Source organism: Nerophis lumbriciformis, linkage group LG10 (assembly GCF_033978685.3).
Source record: "Nerophis lumbriciformis linkage group LG10, RoL_Nlum_v2.1, whole genome shotgun sequence".
NCBI classification, from domain to species: Eukaryota; Metazoa; Chordata; class Actinopteri; order Syngnathiformes; family Syngnathidae; genus Nerophis; species Nerophis lumbriciformis.
The window spans coordinates 9,160,424-9,187,923 of record NC_084557.2 but is presented as its reverse complement, the minus strand read 5'-3'; the positions used below and the strand labels follow the sequence as shown (position 1 = coordinate 9,187,923).

Sequence of the window (27,500 nt, the reverse complement as noted above, 5' to 3'; positions counted from 1 at the left end):
TGTTGTTTAGTCCGTTAGCTTGCTTTAATTAATATTGAAGTGTGTGATCATTTCCTGATAGTATTGTAAATCCTGCATCCTTCATTCATGTACACCTTATCCTAGTTACGTCACAGTTACTACGCTGCTGTGGGCCGAGAAAAATGTCTGTACAGCAGAATATTGGTCATTTCCCGCCCGCCAAAATTCGGTTTTATCGTAGATTATATTGTATTTTTTTACAAGTTTGTCCTGTTCGGTAAACTTCCCTCTTCAATTTGGTATTAAATCAATATGCAGACTTAAATCTTTGTACACAAGTCTTTGTGTACAGCTGTGTAAACTCAATTAGCACACACACATACTCTCACAGTTGAGGACACGGATTTGGAATACTTAATAAAAACGATATAAAGGTTTTGTCTTAACATTGTACCTGCAAAGGTACTGCAACTTTCTTGACATGAAGAAATTTAGCTGCTGTATTAAGTTTATTTACATGCTTTATTTAATTACAAAAAGTTTGGACACTCCTGAACTGAAATGTTTAAAAGTGCACATTGAAGCTACAGGCTGTGCTTTCCTAGCACAGAGAGATTAGAGTGAGTACCGTATTTTTCGGACTATAAGGCGTACTTAAAATCCTTTACTTTTCTCAAAAATCGACAGTGCGCCTAATGTACGGAATAATTTTGGTTGTGCTTACCGACCTCGAAGCTATTTTATTTGGTACATGGTGAATTGAAAAGTGTGACCAGTAGATGGCAGTCACACATAAGAGATACGTGTACACTGCAATATGACTCAAGTAAACAACACCAAAATGTTATGTCATTGAAAATATAGAACATTACACACGGCGCTCAAAAATCTATCAAAATGTTTTAGTACGACTTTGGTAAGTTGTGAAGCCGCACCGCTTGATGGATTGTACTGTGCTTCAACATAGGAGTATTATTATGGTGTGTGTGTATAAGGTAACCCATATTTGCCGTTTTGTTTCGCAATATTATGCAAAAGCAACTTTTCTTACCTTCTGGTACCCGCTGATCTGTATTTGGGATCTGCATAAATCCTGAAAATTTGCGCGCGTCCCCCTTTGTAGTCCGTGCCGAAACCGTACTAATAAACTTCTTCTTTTTCTCTATCTTCTTGTTATGGGACATTCATCCTCCGCTGTTGCCATTTCTAATATAAAGTAGTGTAAAGTTCTTACTTATATCTGTCAGTAAACTTGCCATGAAAGTGTTAAAACATACCGGTGTAGTGAGTTTACATTATTCACCCAAGGAACATTAGTTATTAGAGTTTTCACGGGAAACATTTCCGGCATTGTTGTTGCACTCGTGAGCCACGGATGAGGAGATGCTGCACCGCTATTGATTAAAGTAAAGTCTGAATGTCATTAAAACAGTTAGCGCCATCGTTTGACACTTCATCCACTCCCGTCCTTGCACGCTACACCGCTACAACAAAGATGACGGGGAGAAGACGCTGTCAAAGTGGAGGCACGTAAATAAGACCGCCCAAAAAACGGCGCTACCTGAAGTGACTGTCAGAAAGCGACTTGAAGATGATCTGTAAAACATCATCTATGCGAGTGTTTTTCAAAACTAAGTTCAATCCAATCCAATCCACTTTATTTATATAGCACATTTAAACAACAAAATGTTTCCAAAGTGCTGCACAACAATATTAAACACAATTAAAAACAATATAAAATAAATATGATTAAAAACAATTTCAAAGGGTAAAACCAATTAAAACAGTAAATAGAAATCAAAAATTTTAAAAACACAGAGGACCACACAACTCACGTAGTGTTAAAAGCCAGAGAATAAAAGTGGGTCTTAAGACGAGACTTAAAACACTCCACTGTGGGAGCAGTTTGAACATGGAGGGGCAGAGTGTTCCACAGCTTAGGGCCGACCACATAGAAGGCCCCGTCTCCCCTGGTTTTAAGTCTCGTCTTGGACACCACGAGCTGGAGCTGGCTCTCGGGCCTCAGACCCTCAGAGCGCGCGCAGGATTGTAAGTTTGGATGAGGTCCGAGATATACAGAGGTGCCAGTCCATGTAAAGCTTTAAAAACAAACAGCAAGGTTTTAAAATCAATTCTAAAATGAACAGGGAGCCAGTGCAAACTCTCAAGGATTGGGTTAAGTTGACAGTAAAAAGTCGTTGTGGCATTTGTTGGGTATGACTTAGCTCTCGTCTCAAAGTAGGTGTACTGTCACCACCTGTCACATCACGCCCTGACTTGTTTAGACTTTTTTGCTTTTTTCCTGTGTGTAGTGTTTTAGTTATTGTCTTGCACTCCTATTTTGGTGGCTTTTTGTCTTTTTTAGGTATTTTCCTGTAGCAGTTTCATGTCTTCCTTTGAGCGATATTTCCCGCATCTACTTTGTTTTAGCAATCAAGACTATTTAAGTTGTTTTTATCCTTCTTTGTAGGGACATTGTCATGTCATGTTCGGATGTACTTTGTCTTTGCTCCACAGTAAGTCTTTGCTGTCATCCAGCATTCTGTTTTTGTTGACTTTGTAGCCAGTTCAGTTTTAGTTTTGTTCTGCATAGCCTTCCCTAAGCTTCAATGCCTTTTCTTAGGGGCACTCACCTTTTGTTTATTTTTGGTTTAAGCATTAGACACTTTTTTTTTACCTGCACGCTGCCTTCCGCTGTTTCCAACATCTTTAAAGCAATTAGCTACCGGCTGCCACCTACTGATATGGAAGAGTATTACACGGTTACTCTGCCGAGCTCTAGACAGCACCGACACTCAACAAAACACATCATTTGCAGACTATAATTACTGGTTTGCAAAAAATATTTTCAACCCAAATAGGTGAAATTAGATCATCTCCCACGGCACACCAGACTGTATCTCACGGCACACAGTGGTTGAAAAACACTGATCTATGCAACATTTTGACCAAAGAACCACCATCACATGTTATGTAGACCACAAGGAAGTCTTTTACATTTAGAAAAAAAAATTATAATATGACCCCTTTAATGCGCCTTATAATCTGGTGCGCCTTTTGTATGAAAATAGACCCGCTCATCAGCAGTGCACTTTATAAATATGGTCCGGAAAATAGGGTAAAAGAGTGCCCACAAAACAGCGGTTTCAGAAAGTGGCTTAAAGGGGAACATTATCACCAGACCTATGTAAGCGTCAATATATACCTTGATGTTGCAGAAAAAAAGACCATATATTTTTTTAACCGATTTCCGAACTCTAAATGGGTGAATTTTGGCGAATTAAACGCCGTTCTAATATTCGACGTCACATCGGGAAGCAATCCGCCATTTTCTCAAACACCGAGTCAAATCAGCTCTGTTATTTTCCGTTTTTTTCGACTGTTTTCCGTACCTTGGAGACATCATGCCTCGTCGGTGTGTTGTCGGAGGGTGTAACAACACGAACAGGGACGGATTCAAGTTGCACCAGTGGCCCAAAGATGCGAAAGTGGCAAGAAATTGGACGTTTGTTCCGCACACTTTACCGACGAAAGCTATGCTACGACAGAGATGGCAAAAATGTGTGGATATCCTGCGACACTCAAAGCAGATGCATTTCCAACGATAAAGTCAAAGAAATCTGCCGCCAGACCCCCATTGAATATGCCGGAGTGTGTGAGCAATTCAGGGACAAAGGACCTCGGTAGCACGGCAAGCAATGGCGGTAGTTTGTTACCGCAGACGAGCGAGCTAAACCCCCTGGATGGCTTGGCTCACACCGTCCCTTAAACTGGACAGATCAGCTTTCAGGAAAAGAGCGCGGATGAGGGTATGTCTACAGAATATATTAATTGATGAAAATTGGGCTGTCTGCACTCTCAAAGTGCATGTTGTTGCCAAATGTATTTCATATGCTGTAAACCTAGTTCATAGTTGTTAGTTTCCTTTAATGCCAAACAAACACATACCAATCGTTGGTTAGAAGGCGATCGCCGAATTCGTCCTCGCTTTCTCCCGTGTCGCTGGCTGTCATGTCGTTTTCGTCGGTTTCGCTTGCATACGGTTCAAACCGATATGGCTCAATAGCTTCAGTTTCTTCTTCAATTTCGTTTTTGCTACCTGCCTCCACACTACAACCATCCGTTTCAATACATGCGTAATCTGTTGAATCGCTTAAACCGCTGAAATCCGAGTCTGAATCCGAGCTAATGTCGCTATAGCTTGCTGTTCTATGCGCCATGTTTGTTTGTGTTGGCTTCACTATGTGACATCACAGGAAAATGGACGGGTGTATATAACGATGGTTAAAATCAGGCACTTTGAAGCTTTTTTAAGGGATATTGCGTGATGGGTAAAATTTTGAAAAAAACTTCGAAAAATATAATAAGCCATTGGGAACTGATTTTTTAATGGTTTTAACCATTCTGAAATTGTGATAATGTTCCCCTTTAAAGAAGGTCTGTAAAACAAAATCGCTGCAAAATTTTGAGCAAATAAGTAGTGTTTTAAATCGTAATATGACCCCTTAAATGAGTGTAATAGTTCATCAGCGTTTGTCATGATCCCACGTTTGTTGTCCCCCAACCCTGACCCTCCCACCTCCCTTTTATGTTTGAGAGGGGAAGTGGGGATATTGGAAAGTGAGATGGGAGAATGTTCCAACTGGAGCTTGTTTTCATTTCATGTTTAATTTCCTGACGCCAAAGCCCGTGGCTTTCCGCTGCTCACCCCTCTGACCTCTCGGAGGCGTGCAGACGAAGGCGACCGAGCAGGCGCACACATTTACATAGCACCGTGTCCTTTATCCGTCACTGAGCCTGTTCCCTTTGCAGGAACGCTCCTAATGTCAAGGAGCAATGACAGCCCAGGCACATATGTTACCCTATGTGTTGGTGTGTCGTGTTTCACGGAGGCCTTTGAACGGCTGGAGGAAGGGGACACGAGCCAAATAGTTTGGCAAAGAGATCATTCGTGGAGCAATATGAAGTCACATGTGTCTTGTTACTGCGCCGCATCTTCACTTTTCCCATTAGATAGTCTCGTGGCGTCTTTGCACTTGCATAATGCCGCCTACTCCCTTATAGGGCTGTCTCGATACCAATATATTGGTGCCGGTACCAGAATGTATTTAGATACTTTTCCATACATTTTGATACTTTTCAAAATAAAGCGGACCACAGGCTGCTGGCTTTATTTTAACAAAAAAAATCATATGACACATTAGGGATGTCCCGATCCGATATTTGGATTGGATCGGCTGCCGATATTTGCCAAAAATTGCGTATCGGCAAGGCATGGGAAAATGCCGATCCAGATCCAGTTTAAAAAAAAACTCCGGTCCGTGTTTTCCAACGCACCTATTTAAATAATACATTCCACTTTTCTGCTCCTCCGTAATTTCCGTTCCGCATTTTCCAGCACACCTTCAACACATCCACAATTCTCACGCAGTTGCTTTTAGCTGCTGGCATTACACAACAGGCTCTTCTCACTCTTTCCTGTGTCTCCCTCTCACAGACAGCAAGCGCACCTTCTTACACACGTCACATACTGTCACGTCATACGTCACATATTGTCACGTCATACGTCACATACTGTCACGTCATACGTCACATACGTATGCGTTCTCTCCCAGCAGAGAGCGAGGTAGCGGCATGGCTAACGTTAGCTGTGATGCTAGCGCAGCTGCTAAGGTGCGCGCCTGCTCAAGCGTCCTCTACGCACGGCAAATCTATGCCACGCACAAAATCAAATAAAAAAATAAGCGCATAACAATTTTCGACACACGGACACGACAGAGAAAACAGTTTTCGTCATCATTGTTCAAATATTGTGACGTCTGTCGAGACACTTATCTCCATTCGGTGCCACACGTCCACACCATCAAAATGGCAAAAATTTCCAGATCAACACCGTATGAAAAAATTAGTGATTTTTTTAGTTGTGATTTCCTTCTCTGCATGGAAGTTTAAAAGTAGCATATATTAATGCAGTATGAAGAAGAATGTTTTAATGTAGACATGCAAGCCTTGAAAGAACATTTTGAAAATCAAGACTACATTTCCTGCAAATGGGTGCATTTCTACCCTATATTTTAACTTTAGATTTATTCTCATATCAAACTCTTTTGGCTGTCTTTTTGACACTTACATCCGGCGCCCCCCTCCACACCCTGGATTATAAATAATGTAAATAATTCAATGTGATTATCTTGTGTGATGACTGTATTATGATGATAGTATATATCTGATAGTATATATCTGTATCATGAATCAATTTAAGTGGACCCCGACTTAAACAAGTTGAAAAACTTATTGGGGTGTTACCATTTAGTGGTCAATTGTACGGAATATGTACTTCACTGTGCAACCTACTAATAAAAGTCTCAATCAATCAATCAAAACACATAGAATCATCATACTGCTGTGATTATATGCATCAAGTGTTCATTCAAGGCTAAGGCAAAATATCGAGATATATATCGTGTATCGCAATATGGCCTTAAAATATCGCAATATTAAAAAAAGGCCATATCGCCCAGCCCTAGTTCAATGATGCCATTTCTGTTTGTCATGTATAATTTTGTCTATTTTGTGTTTATCCTTGAATAAACATGTCAGTTTTTTGTTACCAACCATTGTGTATTATTCAAACTCCCCTAATTCAGCTGGCTAGTTGTTATCAAGAGTACTAAAACCCTTTTCAACATGATTCTGACAACTAAGTTTGCTAAATAACTTTAAACTTTAATACATGCTCGGATAGGCCAGTATCGGTCAGTATCGGTATCGGTCAGTATCGGTATCGGATCGGAAATGCAAAAAGAATATCGGTATCGGATCAGAAGTGCAAAAACCTGGATCGGGACATCCCTATGACACATTAAACATATGTTTCTTATTGCAATCAAAGAAGAATGTTGGAATTAAATAAAATAGTGAACATACTAGACAACTTGTCTTTTAGTAGTAAGTAGAGATGTCCGATAATGGCTTTTTTTCAATATGTTCTGATATTGTCCAACTCTTAATTACCGATACCGATATATACAGTCGTGGAATGAACACATTATTATGCCTAATTTTGTTGTGATGCCCCGCTGGATGCATGAAACAATGTAACAAGGTTTTCCAAAATAAATCAACTGAAGTTATGGAAAAAAAAATTCCAACCTGGCACTGCCATATTCATTATTGAAGTCACAAAGTGCATTATTTTTTGTAACATGCCTCAAAGCAGCAGCTTGGACTTTGGGACATGCTCTCGAGAGCATGAGGAGGTTGAGGTGGGTGGGGGTGGGAGGTGTATATTGTAGCATCCCGGAAGAGTTAGTGCTGCAAGGGGTTCTGGGTATTTGTTCTGTTGTGTTGTTCTCCCGAAATGTGTTTGTCATTCTTGTTTGGTGTGGGTTCACAGTGTGGCACATATTGGTAACAGTGTTAATGTTGTTTATACGGCCACCCTCAGTGTGACCTGTATGGCTGTTGACCAAGTATGAATTGCATTCACTTGTGTGTGTGTGTGTGTGTGAAAAGCCGTAGATATGTGATTGGGCCGGCACGCAAAGGCAGTGCCTTTAAGGTGTATTGGCGCTCTGTACTTCTCCCTACGTCCGTGTACCACTTCGTACAGCGGCGTTTTAAAAAGTCATAAATTTTACTTTTTGAAATCGATACCGATAATTTCCGATACCACATTTTAAAGCATTTATCGGCCGATAATATCGGCCAACTCTAGTAGTAAATAAGCAAACAAAGGCTCCTAATTAGTCTGCTGACGTATGCAGTAACATATTGTGTCATTCTATTATTTAGTCACAATTATGAGGGACAAACGGTAGAAAATGGATTATTAATCTGCGTCTTCATTTACTGTTAATATCTGCTTACTTTCTGTTTCAACATGTTCTATATACAGTACAGGCCAAAAGTTTGGACATATCTTCTCCTCATTCAATGTGTTGTCTTTATTTTCATGACTATTTACATTGTAGATTGTCACTGAAGGCATCAAAACTATGAATGAACACATGTGGAGTTATGTACTTAACAACAATAGGTGAAAACATGTTTTATATTCTAATTTCTTCAAAATAGCCACTCTTTGCTCTGATTACTGCTTTGCACACTCTTGGCATTCTCTCCATGAGCTTCACGAGGTAGTCACCTAAAATGGTTTTCACTTCACAGGTGTGCTTGAAGCTTGTGGAGAGAATGCCAAGAGTGTGCAAAGCAGTAATCAGAGCAAAGGGTGACTATTTTGAAGAAACTAGAATATAAAACAAGTTTTTTAGTTATTTCACCTTCTTTTGTTAAGTACATAACTCCACATGTGTTCATTCATAGTTTTGATGCCTTCAGTGACAATCTACAATGTAAATAGTCATGAAAATAAAGAAAACTCATTGAATGAGGAGAAGGTGTGTCCAAACTTTTGGTCTGTAGTGTACTCTTCTGTTAAAATGTAGTAAGCATTTATTCTTCTGTTGTTTGGATACTTAACGTAACATTTTCGGCTGATACCACACATTTGGCTATCAATCCAATACCTAGTAGTTACAGGATCATACATTGGTCATAATCAAAGTTTTTCTGTGTCCAGGGACATATTTCATCGGTTTATAGACAATAAAAGAAACTAAAGATTTTGTGATCATAATAAATATTGAAGTAATCATTGTAGTATCAGCTATGTACGGTTCTTTTGTGGTCCCCTTTATTTAGAAAAGTATCAAAGTATCGAAATACATTTTGGTATTGGTACAACCCTTTTTGGAGTATAAATATTTGGGGTTTTGAAACCAGTCGCTAGACAAGACCTGACCAAACTAAGTCCATTAACCCGAACTGATGAAAACGTCTTCTAAGACAAACCAAACAGTCCAGTTGCGATCGATTGAATGCCCTGAGATGTCAGGTGTAGATCCACCCATGGCATTTGTTTACATTCAGGAGCGCTAGCTTGCTGTTAGCGGTTAGCTATTGTATCCTCCTACGGTGTGTGGTGAAGCATGTTTAGCTATTCCTCGTCCTGCAGGGATGATACTTGTAAGAAACTTACTTTATTTGTCGGCATGGCGGCGAGGATTAGTGATTTAGAAGTAGCTCAAACACTGCGGACTCCAAATGGAGGTAAGCTTCTAGCTAGCTAATGGCTAAAAAAAAAAAAAAGCAAGCAGTAAGCAAGAGGCGTGTTTAAAGCTTTAACTTTGTTAGTTTTTAGGCCAAAATGTGTCCATTCTTCCTTTTCGATCTCCAATCTGTTTCTGCTTATAAGTACTCCGTGCGTGTGCATTGCCTAATATGCGCCTCTGAACGTTTTACCAGCAATGTCACGGCGTGACGACAGCGCACAGATATATCCGGAAAAAAAAGCACTGGTATTTTTCAGAAGCAGTATAGTAACGTGTGTAATACAATAGTACCGCAATACTTTATTGGTACCGTTATACCGTACTCTTTAGAACCGGTATACTGTACTCTTTAGTATACTGCTATATCGTACTCTTCAGTTTACCGGTCCATTAAACATGTGTTTCTTATTGCAATCGAACCGGTATACTATACTCTTTAGTATACCGGTGTATCGTACTCTTTAGTACTGGTATGCCGTACTCTTTAGTACCGGTATGCCGTACTCATTAGTACCTGTATGCTGTACTCTTTAGTGCCGGTGTGACGTACTCTTTAGTGCCGATATGCCGTACTCATTAGTGCCGGTTTGCCGTACACATTAGTGCCGGTATACCGTACTCTTTAGTATACTGTTATACCGTACTCTTTAGTATCGTATACCGTTCTCATTAGTACCGGTATGCTGTACTCTTTAGTACCGGTATGCCGTACTCTTTAGTGCCGGTATGCCGTACTCTTTAGTGCCGGTATGCCGTACTCTTTAGTGCCGGTATGCCGTACTCATTAGTGCCGGTATGCCATACTCATTAGTGCCGGTATACCGTACTTTTTAGTATACCGTTATACCGTACTATTTAGTACCGGTATGCCGTACTCATTAGTACCTGTATGCCGTACTCATTAGTACCTGTATGCCGTACACTCATTAGAACCTGTATGCCATACTCATTAGTGCCGGTATGACGTACTCTTTAGTGCCGGTATGACGTACTCATTAGTGCCGGTATGACGTACTCTTTAGTGCCAGTATACCGTACTTTTTAGTGCCGGTATGCCGTACTCATTAGTGACGGTATACCGTACTTTTTAGTATACCGTTATACCGTACTCTTTAGTATCGTATACCGTTCTCATTAGTACCGGTATGCTGTACTCTTTAGTACCGGTATGCCGTACTCATTAGTGCCGGTATGCCGTACTCTTTAGTGCCGGTATGCCGTACTCATTAGTGCCGGTATGCCGTACTCATTAGTGCCGGTATACTGTACTTTTTAGTATACCGTTATACCGTACTCTTTAGTATCGTATACCGTTCTCATTAGTACCGGTATGCTGTACTCTTTAGTACCGGTATGCTGTACCCCTTAGTATCGGTATACCGTACTCCTTAGTGCCGGTATGTTGTACTCTTTAGTACCGGCATGCCGTACTCTTTAGTACCGGCATACGTACTCTTTAGTGCCGGCATACCGTACTCTTTAGTACTGGCATACCGTACTTATTAGTACCGGCATACTGTAGTCTTCAGTACCGGCATACCGCACTCATTAGTACCGGCATACCGTACTCTTTAACACCAGTATACCGTACTTTTAAGTGCCGGCATATCGTACTCTTTAGTGCCGGTATACCGTACTTTTTAGTACCGGTATACTGTACTCTTTAGTGCCGGCATACCGTACTCTTTAGTACTGGCATACCGTACTTATTAGTACCGGCATACCGTACTCATTCGTACCGGCATACCATACTCTTTAGTACCAGCATACCGTACTCTTTATTACTGGCATACCGTACTTATTAGCAGGGGCGCCGCTAGGGATTTTGGGCCCCATGAAAATAATCTTTACAGGGCCCCCAACACAGTGTCATTATTTTTTCTGTATTATAATTTCATCATCATTAGGGGCCTCTCTGGGCCCCCCTCCATCATGGGCCCCTAGAATCCGTCTCCTTTACCCCCCCTTTTCGGCGCCCCTGCTTATTAGTACCAGCATACTGTACTCTTCAGTACCGGCATACCGCACTCATTAGTACCGGCATACCGTACTCTTTAATACCAGTATACCGTACTCTTAAGTGCCGGCATACCGTACTCTTAAGTGCCGGCATACCGTACTCTTTAGTGCCGGTATACCGTACTCTTTAGTACCGGTATACTGTACTCTTTAGTACCGGCATCCCGTACGTATTAGTACCGGTATACCATACAACCCTACTGCCATACAACAGCATCTGTTTCAGTGCCATGTTCACTGTCCTTGTTCCTGCAGTCACATCTGCAAGGAGGCGGCCGGGAGCACCAAGTGTTTGGAGGCAACACAGAAATTGGCGACGACGTTGACAGCAAAAGGCAGCTTACAGAACCATTAAAGGCCTTTATTTATGCTCAACACCCAGGAGGCAGAAAGAGGAGAGAGTGCGGGAGGGCAGAGTGCAAAAAGTCCAAAAGCAGCTTTGAAGTTGCAGCCGTCTCACCTCATGGCTGACATGCAGGTTGATAGAGTGCCTCACTCTCCCAGCCCGAGGAAGACGTGTACGGTAAAGTCCAAGTCTGACTCCTAACTAACATAATGGCAGCTAAAGCCCCAAACTGCACAAGGAGACTTTCATCATCCAACTGTGAGACGCTCACTCTGGCACTTTCTGCCAGAAACATCTGTGCTCCAGTGTCTTGCTCCCAAGATGAAAAGGATTATTAAGTCGCTTGCCAAGCTCCCAATGCCCCTTGGTATTCTACGGTTGCAGATCCCTGGACTTTGTCTTGATGGACCTTCCCTAGCAATTGTGGGATTTAGACTTGATTGCGTGCGTATTTGGGGTCTGTTTTGGTCCAAGCTCACAGTGACTCAGAAGAGTGGGCTGTGTGCCTGTCAGTTGGGGAAGTTAATTACATTCATCTGGGGAATAAATGCGTCTATGTGAACGCAACATTTTTGTTACTGTACCGTCACACGGACCATGCTGTGCCGGACTATATCTCAGACTACGTATGGAAATTGAAACTGGCATCTCAAGTGCTCTTTATATCCCTTCAAAAGAGACCGATGACTTCTTGTGTCTTCCACCCCCGCACCACAGTTTTGTGAGGAAGTAGTTTGCACATAGTAGCGCCAGGGAGAAGCCCTTGGCCTCTGACCTTCTGTGGAGAGTCTGCAGTAAGAGCTGAAAGTGATCTTTCGATCCCGCCCGTCCCACTGTGATCCAAGGCTGGCGTGAAGAATAGAGGACTGGAAAAGGAGAACAATAGACTGCATGTTCTGTTGTTACGTTAGCAGTTGTAACCTCACTCCCTCTGGGGACTATTGGCATGCAAACTACTAGGGTTGTTATTTTGGTACCACTACTGGTATTTCGATACCTTTTGATACTTTTCTCAATAAAGTGGGACCACAAAAAATGGCATTATTTACTTTATCTTAACAAAAAAATATTAGGGATAAAATAGTGAACATACTAGACAACTTGTCTTTTAGTAGTAAGTAAACAAACAAAGGCTCCTAATTAGTCTGCTGATGTATGCAGTAACATATTGTGTCATTTATCTACCTATTATTTTGTCAACATTACAAAGGACAAGCTGTAAAAAAAATATTATTAATCTACTTGTTTATTTACTGTTAATATCTGCTTATATTCCGTTTCAACATGTTCTATCTACACTTCTGTTAAAATGTAATAATCACTTATTCTTCGGTTGTTTGATACTTTACATTTGTTTTGGATGATACCACACATTTAGGTATCGATCCGATACCAAGTAGTTACAGGATCATACATTGGTCATATTCAAAGTCCTCATGTGTCCAGGGATGTATTTCCTGAGTTTATAAACATAATAAATTATAAATAAATGATAAATGGGTTGTACTTGTATAGCGCTTTTCTACCTTCAAGGTACTCAAAGCGCTTTGACACTACTTCCACATTTACCCATTCACACACACATTCACACACTGATGGAGGGAGCTGCCATGCAAGGCGCTAACCAGCACCCATCAGGAGCAAGGGTGAAGTGTCTTGCTCAGGACACAACGGACATGACGAGGTTGGTACTAGGTGGGGATTGAACCAGGGACCAGGGACCCTCGGGTCACGCACGGCCACTCTTCCACTGCGCCACGCCGTCCCCGTAATAAAAAGATTTTGTGATTATAAAAAATATCGATGCAATCATAGTAGTATCGACTAGATACGCTATTGTACTTGGTATCACTACAGTGGATGTCAGGCGGAGATCCACCCGTGGCATTTGTTTACATTCAGGCGTGCTAGCTTTTGTATCCTCCTACGGCAGACCTGGGCAAATTAAGGCCCGGGGGTCGCATGCGGCCCGTTAAACTTTTCAATCTGGCCCACCGGACATTCCCAAATAATTTTTTTAGATCTTTAAGATGGAAAGTGTAGCTGCCATTATGATGTGCAGTGATGTTTTCTAATGACCGTAAGTCTTCAACTATACAAAGTCTTTCAATGGTTGGAATCTGTGCTTTTGCATGATATACTAGTATGGCCATTTAATTAGTTACTATGGTCATCTAATAAGTTACTATGGTCATCTAAAAAGTTACTATGGTCATCTAATAAGTTACTATGGTCATCTAATAAGTTACTATGGTCATCTAATAAGTTACTATGGTAATCTAATTAGTTACTATGGTCATCTGATAAGTTACTATGGTCATCTAAAAAGTTACTATGGTAATCTAATTAGTTACTATGGTAATCTAATTAGTTACTATACTCATCGTTCATATTTCGCTATGTTAGTCGCGTCTTTGTTGCGTTTCGCTTGATTGTAAAATATGTCGATGGACATTCCCAAATAATTTTTGTAGATCTTTAAGATGGAAAGTGTAGCTGCCATTATGATGTGCAGTGATGTTTTCTAATGACCGTAAGTCTTGAACTATACAAAGTCTTTTAATGGTTGGAATCTGCGCTTTTGCATGATATACTAGTATGGTCATCTAATTAGTTACTATATGGTCATCTAATAAGTTACTATGGTAATCTAATTAGTTATTATGGTCATCTAATAAGTTACTATGGTCATCTAAAAAGTTACTATGGTAATCTAATTAGTTACTATGGTAATCTAATTAGTTACTATGGTAATCTAATTAGTTACTATAGTCATCGTTCATATTTCGCTAAGTTAGTTGCGTCTTGGTTGCGTTTCGCTTGATTGTAAAATATGTCGATGGACATTCCCAAATAATTTTTTTTAGATCTTTAAGATGGAAAGTGTAGCTGCCATTATGATGTGCAGTGATGTTTTCTAATGACCGTAAGTCTTGAACTATACAAAGTCTTTCAATGGTTGGAATCTGCGCTTTTGCATCATATACTAGTTACTATGGTCATCTAATTAGTTACTATGGTCATTTAATTAGTTACTATGGTAATCTAATTAGTTACTATGGTAATCTAATTAGTTACTATGGTCATCTAATTAGTTGCTATAGTCATCGTTCATATTTCACTGTGTTTTTTGCGTTTTTTCTGCGTTTCGCTTGATTTTGAAATATGTGGATGGAGATGGAGTGTGACGTTCATATGTTGTCAATATTCAGTGTTTTATCCTTCATAGTTAATATTGTAAATCATCACATTCTTTATTTTCATGTACATTCTGGGTGTCTCATTCAGTAAAAAAATGTAAAATTCCATTCTGTTTTTTTCAGGCGGTCCTTCATAACGTTTTTAGCAGTCAATCAGACATTATTGGGAGGGTTTTTATTAGTGTTCCTAAAAATAGGACCCAAGCACACAGATTTACACAGCTTACATATATATATGTATACATAGATAGATAGATATACTGGCCCCCAGACACATTTTTTTCTCTAAATTTGGCCCCTTGAGTGAAAATAATTGCCTAGGCTTGCACTACGGTGTGTAGTGAAGCATGTTTAGCTATTCCTCGTCCTGCAGGGATGATACTTGTAAGAAACTCACTTTATTTGTTGCCATGGAGGCGAGGATTAGTGGTTTAGAAGTAGCTAAAACACTGCAGACTGCAGTTGGATGCTAGCTGGCTAGCCATGTCTTAAAGCACCTCTTCCTGATGGCGTTTCAGTGTTAAAACTTCACCTTTATCACCAGTTCTTAAGCCAAAATGCGTCCGTTCCCCCTTTTCTGTCTACACACTGTGTCTGCTTGCAAGTACTCTGTGATTGTGCGCTGCCGACCATGCTCCTCTGCTCGTAAAACCAGCAATTTCACGACCACGCGCCGTCATGCCCAGGAACCGGTACTTTTCAAACAGAGTATAGTACCGTTTTTACTTCATTAGTACCGCGATACTATACTAGTACCGGTATACTGTACAACCCTACAAATTACGTGTGCGTACAATACAGCTCAATATGTCATGTGATCATCAATCCCCCAACCTCACCTGCACACGAGCTTCCGTCAGGTCCGTCCTCAGTGCCAGCTGCTCGCGGGCGTACACATCTGGGTAGTGGGTCTTCTGGAAGACCTTCTCCAGCTCCTCCAGCTGATAGCTTGTAAACGTCGTGCGATTGCGCCGCTTCTTGCCTTTGTTGCTCTCAACCTCGTTTTTGTCCAGAGGGCTGGAAAGATCTGAACCCGGACGCTCGCTTGGCCCCTTCACGCCAGTTTCCTTCAGATTTAGGTAGCTGCCTTCCATCCCGGGGGTGTCGACACCAGAGGGCAGCTCGGACTCTGTCAGACCGTTGTTGTCTTTTCCTGCGTCAAGAGATGAAGGGATAGGTGAGAGCCATGCGTTTAGTTATTTGGATTGTTTGAATACTGAGAGATGAATATTGATGTCTTGTTATTCCACTACTGGAACTTAATTGACTTGGTAAGTAGAGGCGGTCTATTAGTCTTCATTGTCTTAAAAACTTCTCTTTTGATAGAAGGGACGCTCAAAATGTCAATTTTATTTATTAAAGTTAAATGTATACGGACAAAAATTATGAAAGAAGAAAAAATATATTAGTCACACCTTTTAATCTGGATTAATCACGACTAATCACAAATTTTGCTTCGTAAAATAAAATGCACTTTAATAGAAATTTAAAAGATTATATTAATATTTGGTCACATGTGCAATTTTGTCAGAATATAGTTTTTGTCAAAAAAAAATGTTCTTGCTCAAAACTTGGTAACAATATGAGTGAAATTTGTCAGCAAGCACACCAGCCAGTCTCCTCACTTATATATATATGGCAGCACGGTGGAAGAGGGGTTAGTGCGTCTGCCTCACAAAACGAAGGTCCTGAGTAGTCGTGAGTTCAATCCCGACCTCGGGATCTTTCTGTGTGGAGTTTGCATGTCCTCCCCGTGACTGCGTGGGTTTCCTCCGGGTACTCCGGCTTCCTCCCACCTCCAAAGACATGCACCTGGGGATAGGTTGATTGGCAACACTAAATTGGCCTTAGTGTGTGAATGTGAGTGTGAATGTTGTCTGTCTATCTGTGTTGGCCCTGCGATGAGGTGGCGACTTGTCCAGGGTGTACCCCGCCTGCCGCCCGATTGTAGCTGAGATAAGCTCCAGCGACCCCCGAGGGAAATAAGTGGTAGAAAATGGATATATATATATATATATATATATATATATATATATATATATATACAGCACATACTTGTTTGTCACAAAAAACATTCATGAAGTTTGGTTGTTTTATGAATTTATTATGGGTCTACTGAAAACGTGAGCAAATGTGCTGGGTCAAAAGTATACATACAGCAATGTTAATATTTGCCTACATGTCCCTTGGCAAGTTTCACTGCAATAAGGCGCTTTTGGTAGCCATCCACAAGCTTCTGGCAAGCTTCTAGTTGAATTTTTGACCGCTCCTCTTGACAAAATTGGTGAAGTTGAGCTAAATTTGTTGGTTTTCCGACATGGACTTGTTTCTTCAGCATTGTCCACATGTTTAAAGTCAGGATTTTGGGAAGGCCATTCTAAAACCTTCATTCTAGCTTGATTTAGCCATTCTATTACTACTTTTGAAGTGTGTTTGGGGTCATTGTCCTGTTGGAACACCCAACTGCGCCCAAGACCCAAGAGCATAATACTACCACCACCATGCTTGACGGTTAGAATGGTGTTCCTGGGATTAAAGGCCTCACCTTTTCTCCTCCAAACATATTGCTGGGTATTGTGGCCAAACCGCTCAATTTGTGTTTCATCTGACATCACATGGACAAAGATAAGGCCTTCTGGAGGAAAGTTCGATGCTCCCACTGAATTCAATGGACACTTGCTTCATGCACTGGGAACTTGGAACTTGATAGCACACGCAAAGCTGATCTATTAAATGTGTGCAAAGTGGATTGCGTCTCTTAAATGAGCAGAATAGGGTGCAATCCATTTTGCGTGTCTGTCTTCACTAATTTGAAAAATATATCCTGGTCATCTGAACGCCCACAACATCGGAGGAGAACATGCAGATATAATTATTCAGCAGCGCAATATTTTTTATCAACGCTCCTCACCCTTTGGCGAGCACTATTTTGCGTTTTTTTTTTAGCACGTGTCGGAAGAAGGACGTGCAAACTGACTGCAGGATTGGTGCTAGCGGATGGACAGACGAGAATCCTCCAACCTACGTGTGTGTGTCAACATTTTGGACGGTAGAAATAAAAAAATATTAGCCATATAGTCTATTCAGCAACATCATTTTATAATTTTATAGCTGCTAGAGGTCTTAAGGGGCTGATTAAAACTCAATTCAATTGATGTTTTGGTGACCTTCATTATTTATAAATGACTTTCATTTTTTTCACATGTATACAAATATTTCATATATGAAAAATATTTGTTGAAGTATGCATTTTTGCGTTTTGAGCCAAGTAAGTGGAGCCTCCTTCCCATGCACCTTTAGCTGTAAAAAAAAAAAAAAAAAAAAAATGGTGTACATGTAAATGTGCTGCACAACTGCTTATAAAATGCTCATAAAAAGTGGTACATGTCTCCTGCAACATACCAAAACGCCACTGATAGGAACACAAGAACATAAATGTGCAGTAAATTAGTTTTTCTGTTCGTGATGCCCCGTATAGTACACGCAAAATCCTCATTTGAATAAGGCGGCCTGCACCACTTTTCCATTGCACAAGCAGTCTTCGTAAATCGCACGCAACACGGGGATTGCCGCGTGGTATTTGGATCTCAGTAAATCAGGCCCTATGTGTTTAATTTTTCACGATCACGCACTGTAACCACAAGACTACCACTGACTGTCATGATGTTCACTACCATTATGAATATATCTGTAATTAGTGTGTCTGGTAAGGCGACTAGGTTTATTTTATTTTATTTTTACATAAAGCACCCTGTCATTTATTAATTGACATTTTACAAGCTATTTTCGGGGACGGCGCCAGTGGCGTTTCCAGACTTTTTTGTCAGGGGTGGCACCCATAAAACGGTTAGTCTACCCCAGGGGAAGCTTTAGCTAGCGTAGTAGCTTACCACCACTAATTATGGAGGGAATCTTCTCGTAAGACAATTGCTGACATTAAATAACACTGTCGTTGCTGAGAATCGAACCCACGTCATGTGGCATAAAAGGAAAGAACGTAGACTATTACACCATGCGATTATTTGGGGAATTCCTGGAATTTTTTTGAACTTGGAAAATGGCAGTTGGGTTGTCAAAGGTGAGTGGAGTGTGTGGCTGTTGGAATGGTTCGAATCGCATGAGAAATGTGAGATATGGAGTAGATTGTATGATACCCACTCATTTTCAGTGGGGAGAAAATTCCGGGAAAACCGGGCAATTTTGAGTAAGGGAAAACATGTTTTGCGTTCGATATGAGAGAAGGTAGTGTAGGTGGATAGTTGACGGGTCATAATCAGGTTTAAAAATGACAAATTGTTTTTTTTATTATTTAGGGCATTGTAGAACTATGAATACGTCCATTCATTTGAATGGAAATTTCCTGCAAATTTCGGGAAAACGGGTAACTTTGAAAAGATTGATACTAGCACAATTGTCCTAGATCAGGGGTGCTCATTACGTCGATCGCGAGCTACCGGTCGATCTCGGAGGGTGTGTTAGTCGATCACCAGCCAGGCATTAAAAAAATAGTCCTAAAAATGAGCGATCATAAATCTTCACTATGACGTCACTTTCGTCACTTGATTGACATTCACGGCACCCGAGGGTCTTCTGAGATGACGCTGGTTACTGCCAGCTCATTAAAATTACCGACTGGAAGGCGAGAAACACTTTATTTCAACAGACTCTGGCGCCGTACCTGTCGTCAAAACTCCAAAGACCGACTGCACAGTTGCACAGTTGCGCTAACAAAATAAGAGTCTCAGAAAGCTGGCGTGCACAAGCTAGCAAGCTACGGAGTTTGCCGACAATGTATTTCTTGTAAAGTGTATACAAAGGAGTACGGAAGCTGTACAAATAAGATGCCAAAAACCAACCACTTTCATGTGGTACAGGACAGAAAGGAGGACTTTTTTTCTCCTCCATTCGAAAATGCGGACGTTATCATCACCACTGTCTGATTCCTATCAATGCAAGTCATCAGAATTAGGTAATACACCAACTTATATTCTTGTCTTCATGAAAGAAAGGAATCTATATGTGTTAAACATGCTTGTATTATCTTTAAACACCTTTAACTTGTTAACAATATTAACTATATGTGTTAAACATGCTTGTATTATCTTTAAACACCTTTAACTTGTTAACAATATTAACTATATGTGTTAAACATGCTTGTATTATCTTTAAACACCTTTAAGTTGTTAACAATATTAACTATATGTGTTAAACATGCTTGTATTATCTTTAAACATCTTTAAGTTGTTAGCAATATTAACTATATGTATTAAACATTATTGTATTATCATTAAACACCTTTAATTTATTAACAATATTAACTATGTGTTAAACATGCTTGTATTATCATTAAACACCTTTAACTTGTTAACAATATTAACTATATGTATTAAACATACTTGTATTATCATTAAACACCTTTAATTTGTTAACAATATTAACTATATGTGTTAAACATGCTTGTATTATCATTAAACACCTTTAACTTAACAAAAACATATATTTCATAAATAAGTAAATATAAATTATATATATGAATGAGGTAGATCCCCACGACTTGATCAATTGAAAAGTAGCTCGCCTGCAGAAAAAGTGTGAGCACCTCTGTCCTAGACGATATGAAAGGGTTGGTGTTGGAATTTTTCGAATCAGTTGAAAAATGCTAACGTAGTAACAGTTCGAATTGAGAACGGGTATTTTGGAATCCCTGGAATTTAGGGAAAACTGGGAATTTTGAAAACATTGATATTAGCACAATTGTCCGAGATGATATTGATGGGTTGGTGTTTGAATTTTTCGAATTGGTTGAAAAATGCTGATGTTGTTACAGTTCGAATTGAGAATGGGTATTTTGGTATTCCTGGACTTTAGGGAAAAACTGGAATTTGGAAAATATTGATACTAGCACAATTGTCCAAGATGATATGAATGGGTTGGTGTTGGAATTTTTCGAATCGGTTGAAAAATGCTGATGCAGTAACAGTTCGAATTCAGAACGGGTATTTTAGAATCGTCAAAATTTTACCTGATAAACTGTAAAAACAAAACAAAAGAAAAAAACATAAATTTTATGGTAAAAAATAGTCGTACATTTTTTTCCCCATTTACAGTCATACACTGTAAAAAGAACTAGCATAGATTTTATGGTCAAATTTTGGCGAACATTTGTTTTACTGTTACAGATGTCCCTCTAAGGGCAGCCATAACTGCGATGTGGCCCTCAATGAAAACCACTTTGACACCTCTGGGCTAAAGGGACAAGCTTCAGTCTGAGCGGCAGTTTTCCACCTGGCACCAGTGTTTGTCTTGTCTCCATTCAATGGATATTAAAAAGCGCAGGGGACAGTAACTGCTTTTTGAAAAAGTGCAGGGGACATGCCCGCCCCCCTCCCCAAATGACGTCCAGGATCCTGAGGAAAAACAGCTACAGGCAAAGAGCAATATACACCTAAAAATATGTGTTGCTTTTGGTGAATGTGGCTGGAAAAAAAAGCCTAACAAGTGCATCTGCACACCATCACACTGCTACTTTAGGCTTACATCACCTCTGTAATGTTTTATTTGGGGGTTCAAAGGCCTTGTCTGTATACCCCGAATCTACACTCCACTGAAGTGATCTGTGGTTCCATGTTTGAAAGGCTTGTCACGACACGTTCACGTGACACCAGCTTACAGGGTGTCTCTTAATCACGCCGCCTGGAACCCGAGCCTTTTTGAGGAGTTTGTGTGTTTGGCCTTGTGTGCCCCGCACACTTTGGCCCTCGGATATAAACAACATTGTGTTTGTCGTCTTCAATTTGGACAGGCTCAATTCTGTGACAGACCTGGCCCTGTTCCTGCCAGCACATCCAAGAGTTTTTTTGTTTTTTTATTTGACTTTTGGAGATGTGGAAGGCTGTCCCTTCTCCTTCAAATAAGCAAACAGCAGGGTGGGTAAATAAGCGTACATGGCTCCGGTTGCAGGCCCGTGCTCTGTCACTTTTTCTGTCTGCCTATGCTGTTCATAGGCAGGGTCTGTCTTGGACTCAATTATTACATCATAAAGACAGTGAAACCTCTCAAACGTATTCAAGTCATAAAATCTGCCTCTAAAGTCGTACATAGGGTCAAATTGTATTTTCCGGACTATAAGGCGCACTTAAAATTCTTTCATTTTCTCAAAAATCGACAGTGCGCCTTATAACCCGGTGCGCCTAATGTATGGAATAATTCTGGTTGTGCTTACCGACCTCAAACCTATTTTATTTGGTACATGGTGTAATGATAAGTGTGACCAGTAGATGGCAGTCACACATAAGAGATACGTGTAGACTGACGCCAGTAAACAACACCAAAACTTTAAATGTTCCTTTGAGAATAAAGAACATTACACACGGCACCCAAAAATCGGTCAAAATGTTTTAGTATGAATTTGAAGCCGCACCGCTTGATGGATTGTCGGCCCATTACGGCTACCGTAGTCAGAGATACAAGTATTACTAGGGTGTGTGTATAAGGACCGCAAAATAGCACCCATTAGCAGACTTATTATCTGGCGTTTTGTTTCACAATATTATGCAAAACCAACTTTTCTCACCTTCTGGTACCTGCTGATGTGTATTTGGGATCTGCATAAGTCCTGAAAATTTGCGCACTTCCGCCACTGTAGTCCGTGCGAATAAGCTTCTCCTTTTTCTGTATCTTCTTGTTATGGGACATTCACCCTCTGCTGTTGCCATTTCTACAAACGTAATATAAAGTAGTGTAAAGTTCTTACTTATATCTCGCTATGGAAGCGCTTAAAAACTACAGGTGTAGTGAGTTTACATTATTCACCCAAGGAACTTTAGTTATTAGAGGGTTTCGGTCGGACGTTTTTTCACGGGACACATTTCCGTCGTCGTTCCACTAGTGAGCCACGGATGAGGAGATGCTGCTCTGTTATTGATTGAAGTAAAGTCTGAATGTCATTAAAACAGTTAGCTCCATCTTTTGACACTTCTTCCGCTCTCGTCCTTGCACGCTACACCGCTACAACAAAGATGACGAGGAGAAGACGCTGTCGAAGGTGAGCGACGTAAATAAGACCGCCCACAAAACGGCGCATCCTGAAGCGACTGTCAGAAAACGACTTGAAGATGATCTGTGAAACATCATCTATGCATCATTTTGACCAAAGAACTACCATTAGATGTTATGTAGACCACAAGGAAGTCTTTTACATTTACAAAAACAAACAAATAATATGACCCCTTTAATGCGCTTTTGCATGAAAAAAGACCTGAATAGACCCGCGCATCGGCAGTGCGATATATAATCCGGTGCGCCCTATGGTCCGGAAAATAAGGTAGATTGTTTGTCAAGGTAATGCATGGTAATCACCAAAGGTTGAATCTTTGGGCAAAATGCCAAGAAGTCAAATCAGTGATGTTTATGCAGTGCAGTGTGCAATGACCTCTTACAAACAATCGCTACAGTTGTCCGTCTATAACAGAGGTGTCAAAGTGGTTTTCACTGAGGGCCACATGGCAGTTATGTTTGGCACCAGAGGGCCGCGTCTAACAGTGAATACTATTATTACACAATTGTTTTATGCATTTTATAAGAAGATTTTTTTTTAAGTAAAATGTTTAAAAAAAATATGGTAAGTTGCAATAATTTCACCTCAAAATATCAAAACAGTATTGCTGTTTTTATGGTAAAAAAAAAAAAAAAAAGGCAGCTCAGTTGCCAGAATTTTACTGTAAAATTTACATTAGTTTTTTTTTACTGTAAATAAAAAAAACCTTTTACAGTAAAAGTTTGGCACCTGAGCTGCCAGTTTGTTGTTTTTGATTTTTTTACCGCAAATCAACAACTGTAGATTTTTCGATGTATTACTGTAAATGCCAAGGGTTTACGGGGGTCATTAAAAAGCATTAAAAGTCACTAAAGGGATTTAGCGAAAATTAAGGCCTTAAGTGGCATTAAAAAGCGTTAAATACAATATCCAGAGGCATTTAAAATATCATACAATTGTAATTGTATAAACAATTACAATTGTATGATTTTTTTGTTGTTGTCTTTTTTATAAACAAAAAAGACAACAAATCAATTTTTTTTCCAATTGAGGGAAAAAACTGCACTTCAAGATGTTCGATGTTTATTGAACTGCAATTTTAGCTAACAAATATTTAGAGTCCAATTTGTTTACCTACCGGTATTTAAGTTATTAATCTTCCAATTACAATGGTTGAAAAACCACAGTAATGGGAAAAAAAATGCTTATTGCATTTGAAAGGGTTACTTGCATTGTTATTTTATTGGTAGATTTTTTTTAAACTAAAATGTAAAAAAAATATGGTAAGTTACAATAATTTCACCTTAAAATGTAGTGTGTATTATTGTAAATGGAAAAACAGTAATGCTGTTTTTATGGTTAAAAAAAAAAAAAGGCAGCTCACTTGCCAGAATTCTACCGTAAAATATACTTTTTTTTTTTTACTTTAAATAAAAAAAACTGCAATTTTACAGTAAAGTTTTGGCACCTGAGCTGCCAGTTTTGTTGTTGTTTTTTTTTACCGCAAATCAACAAGTGTAGATTTTTCGGTGTATTACTGTAAATGCCAAAACGGCATTTACAGTTTATTACAGTAAAAAAAAGTACAGTTTTTTTCATTTAGAGAAAAATGCTGTAAATTTCACAATTTTACCCCGAATGCAGCTGGGATAGGCTCCAGCACCTCCCCGCCACCCCGAAAGGGACAAGCGGTAGAAAATGGATGGATGGATGGATGCATCTATTGCTACTTTTACATTGCACAATTTGATGGATAACTTGCTTTGAAATCATTATTATTAGTATTTATTTATATTTGAAAATTGGTTTGAATGTTTGATAATATATTTTTGCATAATTAGACACTATTTAAGTTAACATCATTTGCGATTACATGCGATACATACATTTTTTTTCTCCCGAAATAGAAAGAAATAATACAGTAAGAAAGGTTATGGTACTTTATTGATTTGTATTATTTCCAGGCTTTCGAGCTGGCCCCCGGGCCTTGAGTTTGACACATGTGGTCTATAACGAAACCCTGTCTTCTCTCACCTAAAGATTGTCTCGTACCATGGGAGGAGTGACCGCTACCGAGTTGTGTTGCCACCTGACAGGCGAATAACCAGTGATGGGCAGTAACAAGCTACATGTCGCTAAGGTACGTAGCTTAACTCCATTTCCCAGTAGCTTGGCTCTAGTTTCACTACTTTTTGAACGAGGAGCTTAGCTACTTTTAGAGCTAGGTAGCTTACATAATAGCTACAAGCTACAAAGACAAATATGGAGAAAATCCAATGACCTGGGATGAATGAGAACTTCCATACATACGGAGAACATCCATGATGATTGGTTGGTGTTTGTATGATGAATCACAATTGGCTAAGGTTAGGGCGAAACATTACGGACTGGCCAATCGGAGCCAAGATAAGGGGGGCCATCGAAACTATGTACTGTACTGTGCAATCTACTAATAAAAGTTTCAATCAATCAAAAAGCAAAATCATAACAGTCACTCACTCATGTCACATAATGACGAGGGAGTCCGAGACAGAGGGACGCTTCAAGCTGACCACTCAAAAAAAATAATGAAAACAGACTTGAAAATATCAGAGGGATTCTCTCACGCAGATTAGATTTTTCCTTTAGTGATGAAGACGACGTGCAGGAAACGCACAATAATGCGTGTCCTTGGCCATATTTAGACAAATGTATGTGTTACCTTAGTTTGCAGTTGTTTGCTCTTTAAACCAAAATCATAACTGCTCTCTTCAACTAAGACGTCGAACACAAATTTAGGAACACACATTAAGGTGAGTTGAGTTCATGAACATTTTTACTGCACATGTAACTGTTCTGGGTCGGCACAATGATGAGACTCTTTCCACTGTTCTCAGCTTTATTTATTTTCCTTCCAACCTGCGGGCGACAATCAGACAATGTCGGTATCCCGTCTTTGTTTGGCTTACACCCTCAGCCATGTAAAACTTTTTTCTGTCTACATATACATCGTTAACAATTTACAATGAAAAAGACAGATACAAACGGTCTGTAAAATATTGAAATGTACATTCTAAGTGCCATTCCGTGGCAGAACAAAACATGCAGCAATTTTCTATAGGAGAAACCTTAGAAAATAAAATAAAACCACAAATCTGCCGGCGACAATCAGACAATGTCGGTATCCCGTCTTTCTTGGGCTTACGCCGAAACACACAGAATAACACTCGTTACCTACGCACGTAAGCATGCACGCACACACACACACTGAACAAGTCTCATACAACAAAGAGCAGCCGGTTGGCGCCAATATTAGCAATGTTAAATGTTACCTGGAATCCGAACTTAAAACTAGAGGACAACACAGGTAAACATATTCACATTCTTAGTACACACATTCATTCATTAAAGACCTCATTTCTACCGAAAAACAAACAAAATGTCGGTGGGATCGCCTGACTCACCCTCAGCCATGTAAAACTTTTCTGTGAGGGGAAGAAGGGAGGGGCTACACAACACTGGAGGACTACAGGAACTCAGGAGGGACAAAAATATATCAAACCGTCCTCTCACAGGCGAGCAGAAAAGAGAACTACCGTATTTTTCGGAGTATAAGTCGCACCAGAGTATAAGTCGCACCGGCTGAAAATGCATAATAAAGAAGGAAAAAAACATATATAAGTCGCACTGGAGTATAAGTCGCATTTTTTGGGAAATGTATTTGATAAAACCCAACACCAAGAATAGACATTTGAAAGGCAATTTAAAATAAATAAAGAATAGTGAACAACAGGCTGAATAAGTGTACGTTATATGAGGCATAAATAACCAACTGGTATGTTAACGTAACATATTATGGTAAGAGTCATTCAAATAACTATAACATATAGAACATGCTATACGTTTACCAAACAATCTGTCACTCCTAATCGCTAAATCCCATGAAATCTTATACGTCTAGTCTCTTACGTGAATGAGATAAATAATATTATCTGATATTTTACGGTAATGTGTTAATAATTTTACACATAAGTCGCTCCTGAGTATAAGTCGCACCCCCGGCCAAACTATGAAAAAAACTGCGACTTATAGTCCGAAATATATGGTATTTGAATATAAAATTCACAAACAAAATATAATAAATAACAAAGGTGTATTTTAACTCCGTTACACACATAACCATTACCAACTGTTCCCAAACAACACACAAGTAGTTGTTTTGTTTTTTGGTCAAGATAAAGATAGATGCTGCTTTTTTTATTGTCGATAGAGAAAATAAATAACCATATATGAGTGGGCCAAAGAAAATGCAAATTAAATAAATACACACAGTGGGGTGTGGGGACCCCTAGAGGTAGTTGTAGGCTGTCTCCAGCTAAATGACAGATAGTTAATAGTAATGGATTGGTACACTCTCAGTTACATGAACATTAATATTATACATGTGGGGCCATAGATAGAAATGTCATTAAATGTATCTTTGATGTAGCAAGCTACTTTTGCCATGCAGCTTGTAGTGTAGCTTGCTACATTTATTCGAGAGTTCTTGTAGTTTATCTTACTACATTTGGGCAGTAGCTTGCCCATCACTGCGAATAATCTACTGGCACACAGGACGGTGGTTGACCAGCCTCCCCTGGCTGTAACAACAACCTTATTGGAACCACCCCCAGGGGACACACCCACTAGAGACATATATTAGGGAAACTCCACACCCAAAATGTATAGCTGAAGACATTGGATGAAAGGTGAAACATCCTAAACAAAACATTCAACTTTTACTGATAGGGTCACATTGTCTTCCTCAGACTTTTAGATATCTTGTAAGACTTCAAAGCAGTACGGGT

The 27,500-nt window shown here is 39.7% G+C and overlaps 1 protein-coding gene and 1 long non-coding RNA gene across 2 annotated transcripts in view; one reads left to right on the top strand and one right to left on the bottom strand.

Moving 5' to 3' along the window:
* Positions 1-27,500, top strand: part of LOC133612676 (uncharacterized) — a 194,085-nt gene that overhangs the window by 56,269 nt on the left and 110,316 nt on the right. The window contains exon 2 of the long non-coding RNA XR_009816137.2: positions 24,715-24,814. This is a non-coding gene — a long non-coding RNA (uncharacterized lncRNA). The remainder of the gene's footprint in view (positions 1-24,714; positions 24,815-27,500) is intronic.
* Positions 1-27,500, bottom strand: part of alx4b (ALX homeobox 4b) — an 84,544-nt gene that overhangs the window by 10,848 nt on the left and 46,196 nt on the right. The gene's annotated exons all lie outside the window — the stretch shown is intronic.